The 16,711-nt window shown below is 52.0% G+C and overlaps 2 non-coding genes across 2 annotated transcripts; both read left to right on the forward strand.

Annotated features, from left to right (window-relative positions):
- The first annotated feature begins 463 nt into the window (after positions 1-463).
- On the forward strand, positions 464-535 carry TRNAG-UCC. The gene has a single exon. It is a non-coding gene; the product is annotated as a tRNA-Gly (tRNA).
- An 11,024-nt stretch (positions 536-11,559) lies between these two features.
- TRNAS-GCU lies at positions 11,560-11,641 on the forward strand. The gene has a single exon. It is a non-coding gene; the product is annotated as a tRNA-Ser (tRNA).
- The last annotated feature ends 5,070 nt before the right edge of the window (positions 11,642-16,711 follow it).

Below are 16,711 nucleotides of genomic sequence, written 5' to 3' on the forward strand. Positions count from 1 at the left end.
TCGAGCACATAGTGGGAAATGGGACATTAATTCAGACCCAGGAGGCAAGGCAGAGGCTTCATGCGCTTGATCTCCATGAAGGGAGAGAGGATCCCCAGGAAGGAACAGAGCTTCCTTTAGACTCAAGCTGGGTCTCCTGGAAGTTGGAAAAGACCCTTGGTCACTGAGGATCTCATGGGATCGTGCTGCTCCAGAGGCTCGAGAGTCCTGGGTGCGGGGAGGGTGTCACTGCACAGTCTGAAATGGAAGGGAGGACCCTGGAAGGGAAGGGGAGGAACAGACAATGGAGAGGAATGAAACAGAATAAACGCCTCTTCTCTCTCCCATCCCCGACCCAGCAAGAACTGTTATCAGTGGGGAAACTCCCCACGATGAATGGCAGAGACCACAGAGATATTTGCCTCATGCTGAGAAGTAAGGTGACCAGACACCAAGTGTGAAAAATCAGAGACTTTCCCCAGATGCATTGGTGGTATAGTGGTGAGCATAGCTGCCTTCCAAGCAGTTGACCTGGGTTCAAGTCCCAGCTGATGTGATGATTCCTCCACTGGGAATTGGTTTAATTTCAGTCACATTGTTTCAGTTTATCAATGGAATGAGAGAATCAGTGTCCCAAATCCCAACAGGTCATGAAACACCCAGTGGAGAAAGAAAGGGGTGGGACTATATAATGAGCAGTTGGAGTCATCCTGGTATTACAAGGCTTGGTTTATTTTTATTTTTTAATTTCCTTTACTTCCCTCTCCCTTTTAGACTCAGAACCTTTAAGGTCAGAAGGGATCAGTGTGATCATCTAGTCTGACCTGCTGCACCTTGCAGGCCAAAAGACCCCACCCACCCTCTCCTGTAATAGACCCGGGAGGGGAGGCAGCTCCGTGCTCTGCCCCTACCCCAGGCAGCGCATGGAGCCCTGCTCCCCTCCCCCCACAACGGGTGTGCAGAGATGTGCCAGCAGCACTAAGGTGGCTCCCTGCCCACTCTACCTCCATCCCTCCGTGCCGCTCCCAGAAGTGGCTGGCATGTCCCAGCATCCCCTGGGGTGGGGGGAGTGTCTCCACGTGCTGCCCCTGCCCCGAGCACCAACTCTGCAGCTCCCATTGGCCAGGAACTGTAGCCAATGGGAGCTCTGGGGGCAGCGCCTGCAGGCAGCAGCACATGGAGATCCCCTGGCCCCACTCATCTAGGAGCTGCTGCCAGAGGGTTGTGTGTACCGGTCACTTTGGGAGCTGCACCACCCCTCCTGCACCCCACCCCCACCCCCACGCCCCAGCGCAGAGCCCACACCCAAATTTCCTCCCAGAGTTTGCTTGTCTTCCTTTCACCAGAACCATCCTCCTTCTCCTGGGCTGCAAGTAGCCACCCCTGGGAAGCCAAGAGGCAGGCACAGGATTCTGCAAGGTAAGTGTTCCACAGCGCCGCGATGGACGGTGCAATGAAGGTAAGTCTTCCTGAGGCACAATGAACTGCAATGCAGCGAACCACTGGCCAGGCGGTCAGGGCAAAGGGCATTCACTGGAGGTACAAGCTTGTGAGTGACTCCTGAGCACAGGGCCCCTTCCCCTTTTAAGGACCTGCTCCTCATGGCCTGCGACTAGAGATGACTTGGCTGCATCTGGTGGGTCACACTCCACCTTGGGCAGTGTCCATGCTCTGGGTGTGTGATCGCTGCCTAATTAGAGTCCCAGACACCTTGTCTATCTAGCAGCTCTTCTGATCTTCCAGCTGTTCAACCAGCCCCTTCATCCCACAAGCATTCCAGGAGGGAGCGGGAGGGGGAGGGGGAAAGCCACTTCACAGGCATTCAGAGAGGGAGAGGAGACAAAAATGGGAATGGAGGAAGTATAACAGACCTATTGAGCATAGAAATCACTGCTGCTCCTACAACAGCAGGGACAGGCCACTAGGAGCTGGGAAAAATTAAGCCATCATGTTTTTGCCTGGTTTTGAACCAGGAACCTTTTGCGTGTTAGGCAAACGTGATAACCACTACACTACGAAGAAGTGGGTATTCACCCACGAAAGCTCATGCTGCAAAACATCTGTTAGTCTATAAGGTGCCACAGGATTCTTTGCTGCTTCCACTACACTACAGAAACTCTGTTGCAAGGTTTTGCCCCTCCCTTCATGAGAACGGCCAGACTGGGTCAGACCAAAGGTCCATCCAACCTCATATCCTATCTGCCAACAGTGGCCAATGCCAGGTGCCTCAGAGGGACTGAACCTAACAGGTAATGATCAAGTGATCTCTCTCCTGCCATCCATCTCCACCCTCTGACAAACAGAGGCTTGGGATACTATTCCTTACCTTACAGAGAACATGAAAAAATGAGTGTTGCCATCCGCACTATAATGAGAGTGAGCAGTTAAGGTGAGCTATTATCAGCAGGAGAAAAAAAACTTGTAGTGATAATCAGGATGGCCCATTTCCAACAGTTGACAAGAAGGTGTGAGTAACAGTAGGGGGACAAATAAAGATGGGGAAATAGTTTTACTTTGTGTAATGACCCACCCACTCCCAGTCTTTATTCAAGCCTAATTTAATGGTGTCCAGTTTGCAAATTAATTCAAATTCAGCATCTCTCGTGGGAGTCTGTTGTTGAAGGTTTTTTGTTGTAATATTGCGACGTTTAGGTCTGTAATCGAGTGACCAGGGAGATTGAAGTGTTCTCTGGCTGTGTTTGAATGTTATAATTCTTGATGTCTGATTTGTGTCCATTTATTCTTTTATGTAGAGACTCTCTGGTTTGGCCAATGTACATGGCAGAGAGGCATTGCTGGCACATGATGGCACATATCACATTGGTAGATGTGCAGGTGAATGAGCCCCTGATGGCATGGCTGATGTGATTAGGTCCTATGATGGTGTCCCCTGAGTAGATATGTGGACAGAGTTGGCAACGGGCTTTGTTGCAAGGATAGGTTCCTGGGTTAGTGTTTTTGTTCTGTGGTTGCTGGTAAGTATTTGCTTCAGGTTGGGTGGCTGTCAGTAAGCAAGGACTGGCCTGTCTCCCAAGATCTGTGAGAGTGAGGGATTGTCCTTCAGGATGGGTTGTAGATCCTTGATGATGCACTGGAGAGGTTTTAGTTGGGGGCTGAAGGTGATGGCTAGTGGGGTTCTGTTACTTTCTTTGTTGGGCCTGTCCTGTAGTAGGTGACATCTGGGTACCCTTCTGGCTCTGTCAATCTGCTTCTTCACTTCAGCAGGTGGGTACTGTAGTTGTAAGAATGCTTGATAGAGATCTTGTAGGTGTTTGTCTCTGTCTGAGCAAATGCGGTTGTATCTTAGAGCTTGGCTGTAGACAATGGATTGTGTGATGTGGTCTGGGTGAAAGCTGGAGACATGTAGGTAAGTATAGCGTTCAGTATGTTTCCAGTATAGGGTGGTGTTTATGTGATCATCGCTTATTAGCACAGTAGTGTCCAGGAAGTGGATCCCTTGTGTGGACTGGTCCAGGCAGAGGTTGTAGGTGGGATGGAAATTGTTGAAATCATGGTGGAATTCCTCAAGGGTTTTCTTTTCCATGGGACCAGATGATGAAGATGTCATCAGTGTAGCACAAGTAGAGTAGGGGCATTAGGGGACGAGAGCTGAGGAAGCGTTGTTCTAAGTCAGCCATAAAAATGTTGGCATACTGTGGGGCCATGTGAGTACCCATAGCAGTGCCGCTGACTTGAAGGTACACATTGTCCCCAAATGTGAAATAGTTATGGATGAGGACAAAGTCACAAAGTTCAGCCTCCAGGTTTGCTGTGACATTATCGGGGATACGGTTCCTGACGGCTTGTAGTCCATCTTTGTGTGGAATGATGATGGAGCGTCTACATAGCCAGACAATCCTGCTGTCAGGGTGCCAATGCCTGAGATGATGGGGCATCAATGATTTCCAGGTTTATGGATCTTGGGTAGCAGATAGAATAACCCTGGTTGGGGTTCTAGACTGTCTTATTGCCAAGGGACGGAGAAACTCAGCCAGCCGCAGGGGGTGCATAACACCGCCCTAGTGTGGGGGTGACAGCGCCTCCAAGATCCTGACACCCCTATTGGTTCCACTGCTGGTTGTTTTCCTTTTCTGGTGGGACTTTGGGCAAGTTGCTCCCCCCTCTAGGGCTCCGTCCCCAGCAGGCAAATGGGGATTTCGTACCTTCCCGCTATTGGAAAGTGCTGAAAGAATCCCCCAGCCAAAGCTGCTCTGACAGAGCTAAGCAGCATCTGACCATTCAAGGTCAGAGCGCACTGCCCAGGAGGAGAAGTGTTTGGCTCTGGGGTTTCACTTCAGCCCAGTCTAGAGAGAGGGGCCCAGCCATGGGGTTTGGCTCAAGAAGACCAAGTCTCCAATTCGTTAAGGGCGTTTTGAATTCCAATCCTGAGCTCCAAAGTGCTTGGTGTCAGTTGCACGTTTTAGAAGCAGGCTCTCCACTCCATCTTCCAAATCATTCATGAAACTATTGAATAGTACTGGACCCCGGACTGATCCCTGCCGGACCCACTAGGTGCACCCTCTCCGTTGGGCAGCCAACCATGGAGAAGGGCCCTTGGAGTCTGGGCTTTCAACCAGCTCTGCACCCACATGACACTGATTGCATCTAGACCGCATTTCCCTCGTTTGCTTGTGAGAATGTCCTGCGGGACTGTGTCAAAAGCCTTAGTAACCCCAAGTTAGATCCCATCTACTGTTTACCCACCTCCACTAGGCCCGGAAACCTGCCAAAGAAGGAAAGAGGCTGGGTTTGGGATGATTTGTTCTTGACAAATCCATGCTCACTCGTCCTAAGAACCAAATTCTCCTGTAGGTGCTGCTGACAAACTGTTTAAGAATATATTCCAGTATCTCTCCAGCTATGGAAGTGAGGCTAGCTAGTCTGTAAGTCCCAGGGGTCTCTTTGTTTCCCTTTCAAAGATAGGTCCTGTCTTGTTCATGGATGGGAAGATGTTCTTTTTCAGGGATCTCAGATGAGAACTGGGGCACAACGCCTGGTTTGTTAAGGCCACAAAAATGGAGGCAGGAACCTCTTTTCTCCTGCTGGCAAAGAACCCCAGGTACCTAAAAGACAGGGACTCACACCCCTGAATGGGCTTTAGAAAAGGCAATGGTCAAAAAGTTTGGCCCCGACCATTACTTGTTTCCGCAGACTAGACATTTTAGCAAACTTTAGAATTCCTTGGTGCTAAATACCGTGAAACTCCCCTTTCTCCTTCACAGAGGGCTTTATCGCCCCTTATCTCACTCAGGCTCACGACTGCCCAGAGTTTGAGAACTGTCCCTGTTCCCATTGGGCAGATGGGGAGGAGCCTGGGGTATAGAGAAGGGAAGTGACCTGTCACCAGATGGATCAGACTGAACAGGTTTCACATCTCGAGGAGGCTCTTACCTTCTAAACAGGGATGGCTGTTTTCTAGTAAAATCACTAAAAGGGAAGGAGAAAACTCGAAAGAGGTTCCTCCTGGCGCTCACATCCGTGAACCCGAATACTCTCCCAGTCCTCAGAGAGAGACCTGGAGAAGGAGACTTGCTGAAGCAAAGCCACAGGGGTCTCTGAGGTTTCCCTGGCCCCTTGCCCCTGTCCTGCCTGGCTGATGTCAGCATCTCTCTGTGAGGTCACCACCTCCCCACCACCTTGTATCAATAAGCTGAGGTCCTGCCAAAGGCCTTTGTGATGTCACTGCCACACCCCTCCCTTGCTGGGCTAATGTCCTGCCCCTGGCCAGGCACTTTGGAGGTTTGAGCTACTCCCTGGGGATCACCCCACTCAAGGAACGTTCGTTCTAGGCAGCAAGCCGGCTAGACAGGGAAACATCAGACGCTGCTCCCAATGCTACACTCAGTTTTTCAGAAATTAGTCGACATTATGGCCAGAAGAGACCATTAGAGCATCTAATCTGACCCCCTGCATATCACAGGCCTCCTGTATGACACAAGAGCTACTTTTGGGGAAAAACACATTCCAGAAAGGCATCTAGTCTTCATTAAACGACATCAAGAGATGGAGAATCCACCACTTTCCTTGGTAGCTTGTTCCTGTGGTGAATCATCCTCGCTGTTGAATATTTGTGCCTTAGTTGTAATATGAATTTGTCTCTTTTCACCTTCCAGCCATTGGGTGTTGTTAGGCCTTTCTCTGCTCGATTCAAGAGCCCTTTAATACCCAATCTTTTCTCTCCATTAAGGCACTTCAACACTTTAATGAAGTCACCTTTCAATCTTCTTTTGATAAGCTGGACAGGTTGAGCTCTTTCAATAGCTCACTAGAAGGCATTTTTCTCCAGCCCTCAGAACATTTGGTGGCTCTTTGCTGCCCCAGCTCCAATTTCACAACATCTTTTTCAAAGGAGGACACCAAAACTAGAGGCTATTCCAGTATCAGTCTCACTGATGCCGTGTCACCTCCTGTGACGTTATTGACATAATCTGTAACCGTATAGATCACCGTTGCGACCGCTGTTCTATTTGTAGCCAATATTGTAGAAAGATTGTAGCGTAAGGGGTCTATGGAGAGGTTCTGATTGGCTCATTATAATTATGCTATTTCTAGATGTGTATCATTTTTATAGTTGACGTTATGAATTCCTGCTCATTTCCCCACTGGCTGGAGCATGGGTAGAGTGTGTCTGTGGTTAATGATGTTGCTATAGATTGTTCATTTCCTGCCTTGGCAATTCAGACAGTCCCTTTTCCCAACATATCTCCAGCACATCATTAGTTCCAATAACAGGGGCAGCTTTTCTCTGGGGCACTAAGATTTTTTGGGGAGTTGGTGGCTCCTTTCTTTCCTCACCCTGGAGTAAACTCATAAGAACATAGGAACATAAGAAAGGCTGTACCGGGTCAGACCAAAGGTCCATCTAGCCCAGTATCTGTCTACCGACAGTGGCCAATGCCAGGTGCCCCAGAGGGAGTGAATCTAACAGGCAATGATCAAGTGATCTCTCTCCTGCCATCCATCTCCATCCTCTGACGAACAGAGGCTAGGGACACCATTCTTACCTCAAAGAGAGACCTGGAGAAGGAGACTTGCTGAAGCAAAGCCACAGGGGTCTCTGAGGTTTCCCTGGCCCCTCGCCCCTGTCCTGCCTGGCTGATGTCAGCATCTCTCTGTGAGGTCACCACCTCCCCACCAATAGTTTGAGGTCCTGCAAAAAACCTTTGTGATGTCACTGCCACACCCCTCCCTTGCTGGCCTAATGTCCTGCCCCTGGCCAGGCACTTTGGAGATTTGAGCTACTCCCTGTGGATCACCCCACTCGAGGAGCATTCGTTCTAGGCAGCAAGCCGGCTAGACAGGGAAACATCAGACACTGCTCCCAATGCTACACTCAGTTTTTCAGAAATTAGTCGACTTTACGGCCAGAAGAGACCATTAGAGCATCTAATCTGACCCCCTGCGTATCACAGGCCTCCTGTATGACACCATAGCAGGTGAGGGAGGGGGGCTGAGGAGGCGAGAGGGTGGGCAGTGGTGAGGGGGCGGGTGAGCCGGCAGAGAGCCAATATTCATAACTTCAACTACAAAAATGAAACACATCTAGAGATAGCATCATTATAATCAGCCAATCAGAACCTCTCCATAGACCCCTTACACGACAACCTTTCGACAATACTGGCTACAAATATAGAACAATTGTCGCAACGGTGATCTGTACAGTTACAGATTATGTCAATAACGTCACAGGAGGTGACACGGCATCAATGAGACTGATACTGGAATACTGCCTCCAATTTTGGTGTCCTCATTTGAAAAAGATGTTGTGAAACTGGAGCTGGGGCAGCAAAGAGCCACCAAATGTCCTGAGGGCTGGAGAAAAATGCCTTCTAGTGAGCTATTGAAAGAGCTCAACCTGTTTAGCTTATCAAAAGAAGATTGAAAGGTGACTTCATTGAAGTGTTGAAGTGCCTTCAGGGAGAGAAAAGATTTGGGAATTAAAGGGCTCTTGAATCAAGCAGAGAAAGGTATAACAAGACCCAATGGCTGGAAGATGAAAAGAGACAAATTCATATTACAACAAAGGCACAAATATTCAACAGCGAGGATGATTCACCACAGGAACAAGCTACCAAGGAAAATGGTGGATTCTCCATCTCCTGATGTCATTTCATGAAGACTAAATGCCTTTCTGGAATGTATTTGCCCCCAAAGTAGCTATTGTGCCATACAGGAGGCCTGTGATATGCAGGGAGTCAGATTAGATGCTCTAATGGTCTCTTCTGGCCATAAAGTCGACTAATTTCTAAAAAACTGAGTGTAGCATTGGGAGAAGCGTCTGATGTTTCCCTGTCTTGCCGGCTTGCTAACTAGAACGAACGCTCCTTGAGTGGGGTGATCCACCTGGAGTAGCTCAAACCTCCAAAGTGCCTGGCCAGGGGCAGGACATTGGCACAGCAAGGGAGGGGTGTGGCAGTGACATCACAAAGGCCTTTTGCAGGACCTCAGACTATTGGTCCAAGGTGGTGGGGAGGTGGTGACCTCACAGAGAGATGCTGACATCAGCCAGGCAGGACAGGGGCGAGGGGCCAGGGAAACCTCAGAGACCCCTGTGGCTTTGCTGCAGCAAGTCTCCTTCTCCAGGTCTCTCTTTGAGGACTGAGAGAGTATTCGGGTTCACGGACGTGAGCACCAGGAGGAACCTCTTTCGAGTTTTCTCCTTCCCTTTTCCTGATTTTACTAGAAAACAGCCGTCCCTGTTTAGAAGGTAAGAGCCTCCTGGAGGTTTGAAACCTGTTCAGTCTGATCCATCTGTTGCAGGGGAGTGCTCTGCAGCTCCCACTGTGGGAGGTCCACCCAAAAATGTGGGGCTGAAATAGTGCTCGTGCAGTGATCCCCACCAGTGACCTGGGCCATCCTTTGGGCTCTCTGGTGAGAACCCTCAGCCTCCCGTCCTCAGTCTCTACCCTGATTGGCTCAGCAGGGGGTTATTGACAGGGAGGAGACTCAGGTCCTTGTTCTCTTTTAAGACCAAGGAAATAAGTCAGAACCAGTTCTGTGTTTGATGAATTTTGCTGCTTCTCTGCATTAATGGTCTCTGAGCAGTTCATGATTCTCTCTAACATTGCAATTCTCCTCAAATACTTGCTGAATAATTACTGTCACTGTTGTTGGTCTGGAGCTCATCACAGAGCACTTTATTCAGGTCATTCAGTGTCTGAAATTCAAGATCTGATGGTTAGTTTGTAAAAGCAGCAGAGAGTCCTGTGGCACCTTATAGACTAGCAGATGTTTTGGAGCATGAGCTTTCATGGGTGAATACCCACTTCGTCGGATGCATGTAGTGGACATTTCCAGGGGCAGGTATATTGAAAATCAGGGCTCTTGGGTCCTATTCCCAACTCTGCCACTGACTGGCTGTGTGACCTAAGACAAGTCAATTCTCCTTTCTCAGCCTTAGCTTCTCCTCTTTCGAGTAAGGATAATAATGATCCGCTCTTGACTACCTCACGGTGGGTGGAGGCAGGGCCGGCTCTAGGTTTTTGCTGCCCGAAGGAAAAAATTTTGGCTGTCCCCACCCCAGCCCTGGGCTCCCATAACCCTTGCTGCCTGAGCTCTGTCCCCACCCGCACCCCTGCCGCCCCAGCCCTGGGCTCTGCACCCCTGCTGCACCAGCTCTGGGCTCCCCCCCTCACATGCACCCTCCTTCTGCCCCAGCCCTAGGTCACTGGTAACTTGCTCCCAGGGCGGGTCATTCAGCAGGAATTTTGGATGTGCACAGAACACAGACAGGACTGGTTCCTGCATGGTTACAGAACTGCAGTAAAGTGGAACAATTTTCAGCTTGTGTGACTGGAGGAGATCTGGATCCATATTATAAGACTGTCCTCCATAAATGAGGAAAAGTTGAGGTGCCTTTATTATTCTTTGTTTCGATGGGGAATTTGCCAGTGCAATATCACCGTCTTCCTTTTAAACAAACAAAACTAGAAAAAAATGGCAATGGCTGTTGAAAAAAGCAATTCCAGTCCTAAAAACCACGGGGAAGCATTTCTTGCTCAATTTTATCTAGTAGGATGCCCCTGGAACAATGGGAGAGAGAAACCTGCATCACTGAAAGTGCAGCCATGGAGACACCACACAGCAGCCTTCCCTAGCAGGGGCAGGGGGGCGAGAAGGGACATCATCCGAGCTCCCTGCATCCAGGTCACTTTCCTCAGCCGGGCTGCGTCAGGGGAGGGCAGAGAGCAGCAGCTTCTGATGCTCCCCTCACAGCCCGGCCCAGGTGGGGAAAGTGACCAGGACGCAGGGAGCACGTAGTGTTGCTCCTTGCTCCCTCCCAGCCTCTGTGGGGCCACGGAGGAGCATTGGGGCAGGGGAGAGCAGTGAGCACCTTTGCACGGCCACACGGTGCCCTTTGACCCCCTGGAGCCCTGGGCGGCTGCCGGGGGCCCCACCCCTAAGGCCGTCCGGGCTCCCCAGCATGAACAGCAGAGACACAGGCAGACTGGCCACCCACTGAGCAGAGGTAGCCTGGGCGCTCGTAATGGAGGCTCACGGGGGCTCAGCCTCCCCAAACCTTGCGTCGCCAAGGGGGCAGTGGGGCCCATGACTAGGGGCCCTGGCCAAATTGGGTCCCCCTGGGAAAGTCTCCCCCATGTCAGCCCCAGGGCTGGAGGAGCTCCCACTCCCTGCTACGGCCCGGGGGCTGCAGCAGGGGCACAGAGCTTCTCTGGTCTCGGGGCCACAGCGGGGCCGGGGTAAAGGAGTGACTGGGTGGGGCCAGTGGGGGAAGGGGTGGAACAGAGGTGACAGTGGGTGGGGCCGTGGGTGGAAGGTGTGGAAGGGGGCGGAGCCACACACAGAAGTGGGGGGGGGTCATGGTTCCGGTGCTGGGGCCCCCGCACTTGTTCTCCCTTTCCCTGGGCTTTGGCATCACTAGCCCCTGCTTAGCGAGTAGGGGTCAGTGGTCCCCAAAATGTGGGGCGTGACTCCTAGGGGGACACAGAGGAAGATTGATAGGGGCACCTCAGGGCCTGAGCCAGCCCCCATAGAGGGCAGGGAGGGAGCAACACTCAGCCCCACTCTGTCCCAGCTCTTCCCCAATCCTACCCTCAGCCTGGGCCCCTGGCTCCCAGCCCGGCCTCGACCCCCTTACCCCTGTCCGCACCCCTTCCCCAGCAAGCAACGGCCACAGCCGTTGGATACGAGGGCGCAGTGTGAAATGTTTGGGGACCACTGGGTTAGGGTGACGTCCTCAATCACTTCTCTGCCGTCCATTGAAAGCGATTCCTCACCCACCCACCCCTCTGTCAGGACGGCCTAGGTATGTTCCGCTGCCCTTCACTCGTACAGGAAGGAGAATAACATTTCATTGCACTCAATGCTAAAGTGATTTGCAACCCACCACCATCCCAAACTGGTCATTTTGGGGAAGCGGCCCCACCATGCTGCATAGCTAGGCAGAGTAGGGGTGTCTATGCAAACACGGCCTGTTCCTGAAGTCTTCCCCCAGCTCCTCACTAGATGTGAGGGGGGAGCTCATTCAGCCCCTGCTTACGCTTAGTATTTAAAAACTCCTTAGTATCCCTATCTCTGCTGGCCTTAGATTTCTCCTCCTGTCCACTTCTTGACAACTCAGATGAGGTGGCCGAGTGGTTAAGGTGCTGGACTGCTAATCCATTGTGTTCTGCACACATGGGTTCGATTCCCATCCTCATCGGATGCATTTAGTCTTCACCCTCTTTTATAGACAACCATCTCCCCATTTGGTACAATGACAGATCCAGCAATGTTGCTTCTGTTACCCAAAATTGGGCCAGATAGTAAGCTTAGGGAGGACTAATGACCCCACCCCCAGAGTTTGGCAGAAAGCAGCATGTTTATTATACTAACAGCTAAGCTCAAAAGAAGACAGGGGGGGCGGGGGTCACACACTCACGCTCCCAGGACAGGCTCAGCACTGGAGATGTCAGGATTCTGTGCAAAGTAAGTGTCCCACAGTGCCGCGATGGACGGTGCGATGAAGGTAAGTCTTCCTGAGGCACAATGAAATGCAACATGGTGAACCACTGGCCAGGCGGTCGGGGCGAAGGGCATTCACTGGAGGTACAAGCTTGTGAGTGACTCCTGAGCACAGGGCCCCTTCCCCCTTTAAGGACCTGCTCCTCATGGCCTGTGACTAGAGATGACTTGGCTGCATCTGGTGGGTCACACTCCACCTCAGCCAGTGTCCATGCAGTGTCCCTGCTCTGGGTGTGTGAGTGCTGCCTAATGAGAGTCCCAGACACCTTGTCTACCTAGGAGCTCTTCTGATCTTCCAGCTGTTCAACCAGCCCATTCATCCCACAAGCATTGCAGGAGGGGGGGGAGGGGGAAAGCCATTTCACAGGTATTCAGAGAGGGAGAGGAGACAAGCGGGGGGACGGGGGAGTGTAACAGACCTTCTGGGCATACAGGTGATACGGAGCACACAGATCACTGCTGCTCCTACAACAGGGTAAGTTCTCAAGCAGCATGTTTCTTACTTTGCCCATCTGCCAATTTTGATGATTATCAATGGAAATATTTTGCCATTGGGTTGTGTATTTACACAGAAATTGACATTTACCCACAAATACGTAATTCTTCCAGTCCTGCCTAGTCTGCAGTTGGTGGGTTTAGAGGGACACATTCACTCGCCCCACGCCCCAGGCCAGGCCTGTGCTCTCAACTTCCCACACTGCTGGGATCCTTCCCTGGTCTCCCCCCCGACCTCTGCCCCACCCCCACCTCTGGGATCCTCCCCACACTATCCAACCCCCCTGCTGGCAGGATCCCTTCCTGTTCCTTTCATTTCCTATCTCCACTCTGGGCAAAAGCTCTGCACGGTTCCCACAGTGGAAGTTGAACCCAGGTCCCCTAGGTGAAAACCAGGAATCCTGCCCACTAGCCCATATGGGACTATTGGTGCAGCTGATGAAGTGGGGATTCACCCACGAAAGCTCCTGCTCCAATACGTCTGTTAGTCTATAAGGTGCCACAGGACTCCTTGCTGCTGTTATTAGCACAACTCTCTAAGCCAACCCCTCGTGAGCGCAGCAGGGACTAGCGTGACCGGATGTCCCGATGTTGGGGCCTTTTTCTTATATAGGCTCCTATTACCCCCACTCCCTGTCCCAATTGTTCACATTTGCTGTCTGGTCACCCTAGCAGGGGCTGCACACAGGGCTGCATTAACCCTTCAGGTGCTGAGGTTTCCCTCTCTCCATCCCCACTGCCTGTGATCAGGAAACAGACATCAGGGCTCCCAGGGGCTGCACAGACCATGACTGAGATCGGGACCCCATATTGCACTAGGTGCTGTACAATCCCTGGCCAACACTGGACACCCAGGGGGGTCCCCTCAAAGTCCCTGAGCCTCTGCTGCCCAACTGCTTCTGACTCCATCTGGATCACCCAGGAGCAGCGACAGGGGTTTCTGGTGCCCTAGGCAAAATTTAGGGGACGGCATTTTGTGCGCTGCGCACAGGAGCTTCCGGTTCCACTCCCATTGCGCTGCCGAAGAAGGACTCTCCACCGAAATGCTGCAGGTGACAGCGGCAGTCATTGAGCTGCTCAATTGCCTGCTGCTGTTTCCGCGGCATGTTGGTGGAGGGTCCATCTTTGGTGGTGCAATGGGAGCGGAACCGGAAGCTCCCAGGTATCCCGTGGGGAGCGCACAAAATGCCACCCCCCGAATCCTGCCACCCTAGGCAACCGCCTAGGGTCGCCTAATGGAAGCGTCGACCCTGGGATCACCCCCCCCCCCGCAAAAAACCCACCTTTCCAAACAGTCCTTTTCCCACCCCCTAATTCTGCTTTCACACCCTGGGCCCATCTCCTCACTTCGTCCCTCCCCCACCCCCAGGTGACCAGAGATGGAGGGAACTTCAGCCACTGGAGCCAGCCCCAGTGAGCGCTGCAGCCTGCCCGGGTCGGGGGTGTTTGCAGACACAGGAAGGGAGCAGCTGGGAGCAGAGAGTGCTGGGAAGGAGGCAGGAGAACAAATCGCAGAGATGCAACACAGGCAGCTCCTGTGGGCGGGGCTCTGGCACAGGCCGGAGGCGGGGCAGCTCCTGGGGGCGGGACTATGGCACAGCCTGGGGGTGGGGGCAGCTCCTGGGGGCAGGGCTCTGGCACAGGCCAGGAGCGGGGCAGCTCCTGGGGGCAGGACTCTGGCACAGCCTGGGGGCGGGGGCAGCTCCTGGGGGCGGGGCTCTGGCACAGGCCCGGGGCGGGGCAGCTCCTGGGGGCGGGGCTCTGGCACAGCCGGGGGGCGGGGCAGCTCCTGGGGCGGGGCTCTGGCACAGGCCAGGGCGGGGCAGCTCCTGGGGCGGGGCTCTGGCACAGCCCGGGGTGGGGCAGCTCCTGGGGCGGGGCTCTGGCACAGCCTGGGGCGGGGGCAGCTCCTGGGGCGGGGCTCTGGCACAGGCCAGGGCGGGGCAGCTCCTGGGGCGGGGCTCTGGCACAGGCCAGGGGCGGGGCAGCTCCTGGGGATGGGGCTCTGGCATATTGTGATGTGGAGCCTGGGTGGAGCAGCTGATCCCTGGTGGCCACGTGCTGCCAGCAGCGCTGGAGCCGCCCGAGGAGCCGCTGTTCTCAGCTGCAGCCAGGATCTGCCACAGGTGTGACGACACATTGTGCAGCGCTCCCATTTTGCAACCAGGTGCAGTTTATGCTGCGCAACGTGACCATCTGGGCCCCTGCTCAGGACTTGCTGCCGCCTGGTCCATGGGGTTGCGAATCAGGAGGGACAGGGTTTGTGGTCGAAAACACTCACATTCTGCTTCCTCCTGCCTAATGTGCCACATTGACCTATTGCAGGGGTCTGGGGGGTTCTGCGTTTTAATTTAATTTTAAATGAAGCTTTTTAAGCATTTTAAAAACCTTATTTACTTTATATACAACAATAGTTTAATTATATATTATAGACTTATAGAAAGAGACCTAAAAATATTAAAATGTATTACTGGCATGCGAAACCTTAAATCAGAGAGACTCGGCACAGCACTTCTGAAAGGTTGCCGAACCCTGATCTTTTGGAAGATTGAGGTGTGCTCTTTCACTTTTCTGTGTATGAATACATGAAAAGGGAGGTAAGGTTTGGGGGTACAGAGCACACCCCTAACCCCAAGGTGATAACCAGAGTGGCCCCTTTCATTGGTCCGGGGACAGTTGTGCACTTGACACTGGTCCAGGGATGGTTGCAAATTGGGAGGGATGGGATTTGTGGTCGAAAACACTCACGATCTGCTTCCTCCTGGCTAATGTGCTGGCTTTCTACCTGTACCGAACCAGGCTGTTCAGGAAGTCCTTGCAACTATTCCTTGCATCAGCCAAGCGGATTAGGGGGCAACCAGTTTCCATCCAGCGCATTTCCTGCTGGATCACCTTGTGCATACGCACGTGTTACGACTTGGCAGGGGTTACCCCACCGCCTATAGTGAAGGCGCATTCTACGAGAGCGCAAGCCTCGTCGGCCGCCTATGTCACCCACGTCCCTATCCAGGCCATATGTAGGGCTGCCACGTGGTCATCTGTCCACACTTTTTCCTCACACTATGCGATCGTCTCCCAAGCACAGGATGACGCCGGGTTTGGTAGGGTGGTACTCCGTCCTGATAACCCTTAAACTCCTACCCACCTCCATCAGATATAGCTTGGAGTCACCTACTGTGGAATACACAGGAGTAGTCACTCGAAGAAGAAAGGTCAGCTACCTGTTCCGTAACTGGCGTTCTTCGAGATGTGTTGCTCTTGTCTCATCCACATCCCAGCCTTCTTCCCCTCTGTCGGAGTTGTCTGCCAAGAAGGAACTGAGGGTGGGGGGAGTGCGCAGCTCCCCTTATAGTGCTATAGAGGCGCCACTCCAGGGGTCGCAGCAGTGCTCCAAAAACTTCCGGCACCGGTGCACGTGGCGAGCACGCACACGTACTGTGGACTAGACCGGAGCAACACATCTCAAAGAACACCAGTTACGGAACAGGTAACTGTCCTTTTTAAAGGATGTCTAGATTTCATTCCTGTAGTAACAGAACTAGTGATAGGAAAGCAGGAAGAGGGGGGGGGTTGTGTGTGTACAGCTTAAATTGGTTAAATAGTCTCACTTTCAGTACTCAATGTTTCAAAAATGTTAGCCTGCCAACCTGTGTCATAGAGATGTCTTCTGTTTTTTTTAAAAAAACCATGAATAAAGCTACTTTAAGGGAAATTACTGCTTTGTCCAATCCTGAAGAGCTATGAGATCTTTGCTCACCAATTCTCATAAAACTTGTATTTGTTATGCCTTTTTGGTGACTTTAGTATTATGATCTATTATAAATAAAGTGCATTTCACTGATTGATTTTAAAATGAAATTAGTAACTGGAAAAATGGCCAGTATTTTTTTAAAACCTGTGACAATTATAAGCTACTGTATTCTGTCATTTAGTTTCTAGAATCAAAAGTATATCTAAGTATAATCTAAAGTTCTCCTGCAAAATGCCAGCTGTGCAAATCCTCCTGTGGCTGGATCATTCTTGGGTTTTTATTTTAAGTACAAAATAAATACGTATAACAAATTTAAACGTATCCAATTAGTAATTCGATATGTTGGGTGGTGCCTCTTTTTATGTGTTTGCTCCCCTGATGTTAGAACCTGGCTATGCCACTGCTGTAGAGGGCTCATCACCCAGCAGCTGGGGGCCACCATGCGGGCTCAGCAGGGCTGCTGGCCACAGGGCCAATGTGGGGGGGGGGGGGGGGGGGGGTATCTCGGGCATCACGTCTCAG

This window comes from Mauremys reevesii, linkage group 14, assembly GCF_016161935.1.
Source record: "Mauremys reevesii isolate NIE-2019 linkage group 14, ASM1616193v1, whole genome shotgun sequence".
Taxonomy (NCBI): domain Eukaryota; kingdom Metazoa; phylum Chordata; order Testudines; family Geoemydidae; genus Mauremys; species Mauremys reevesii.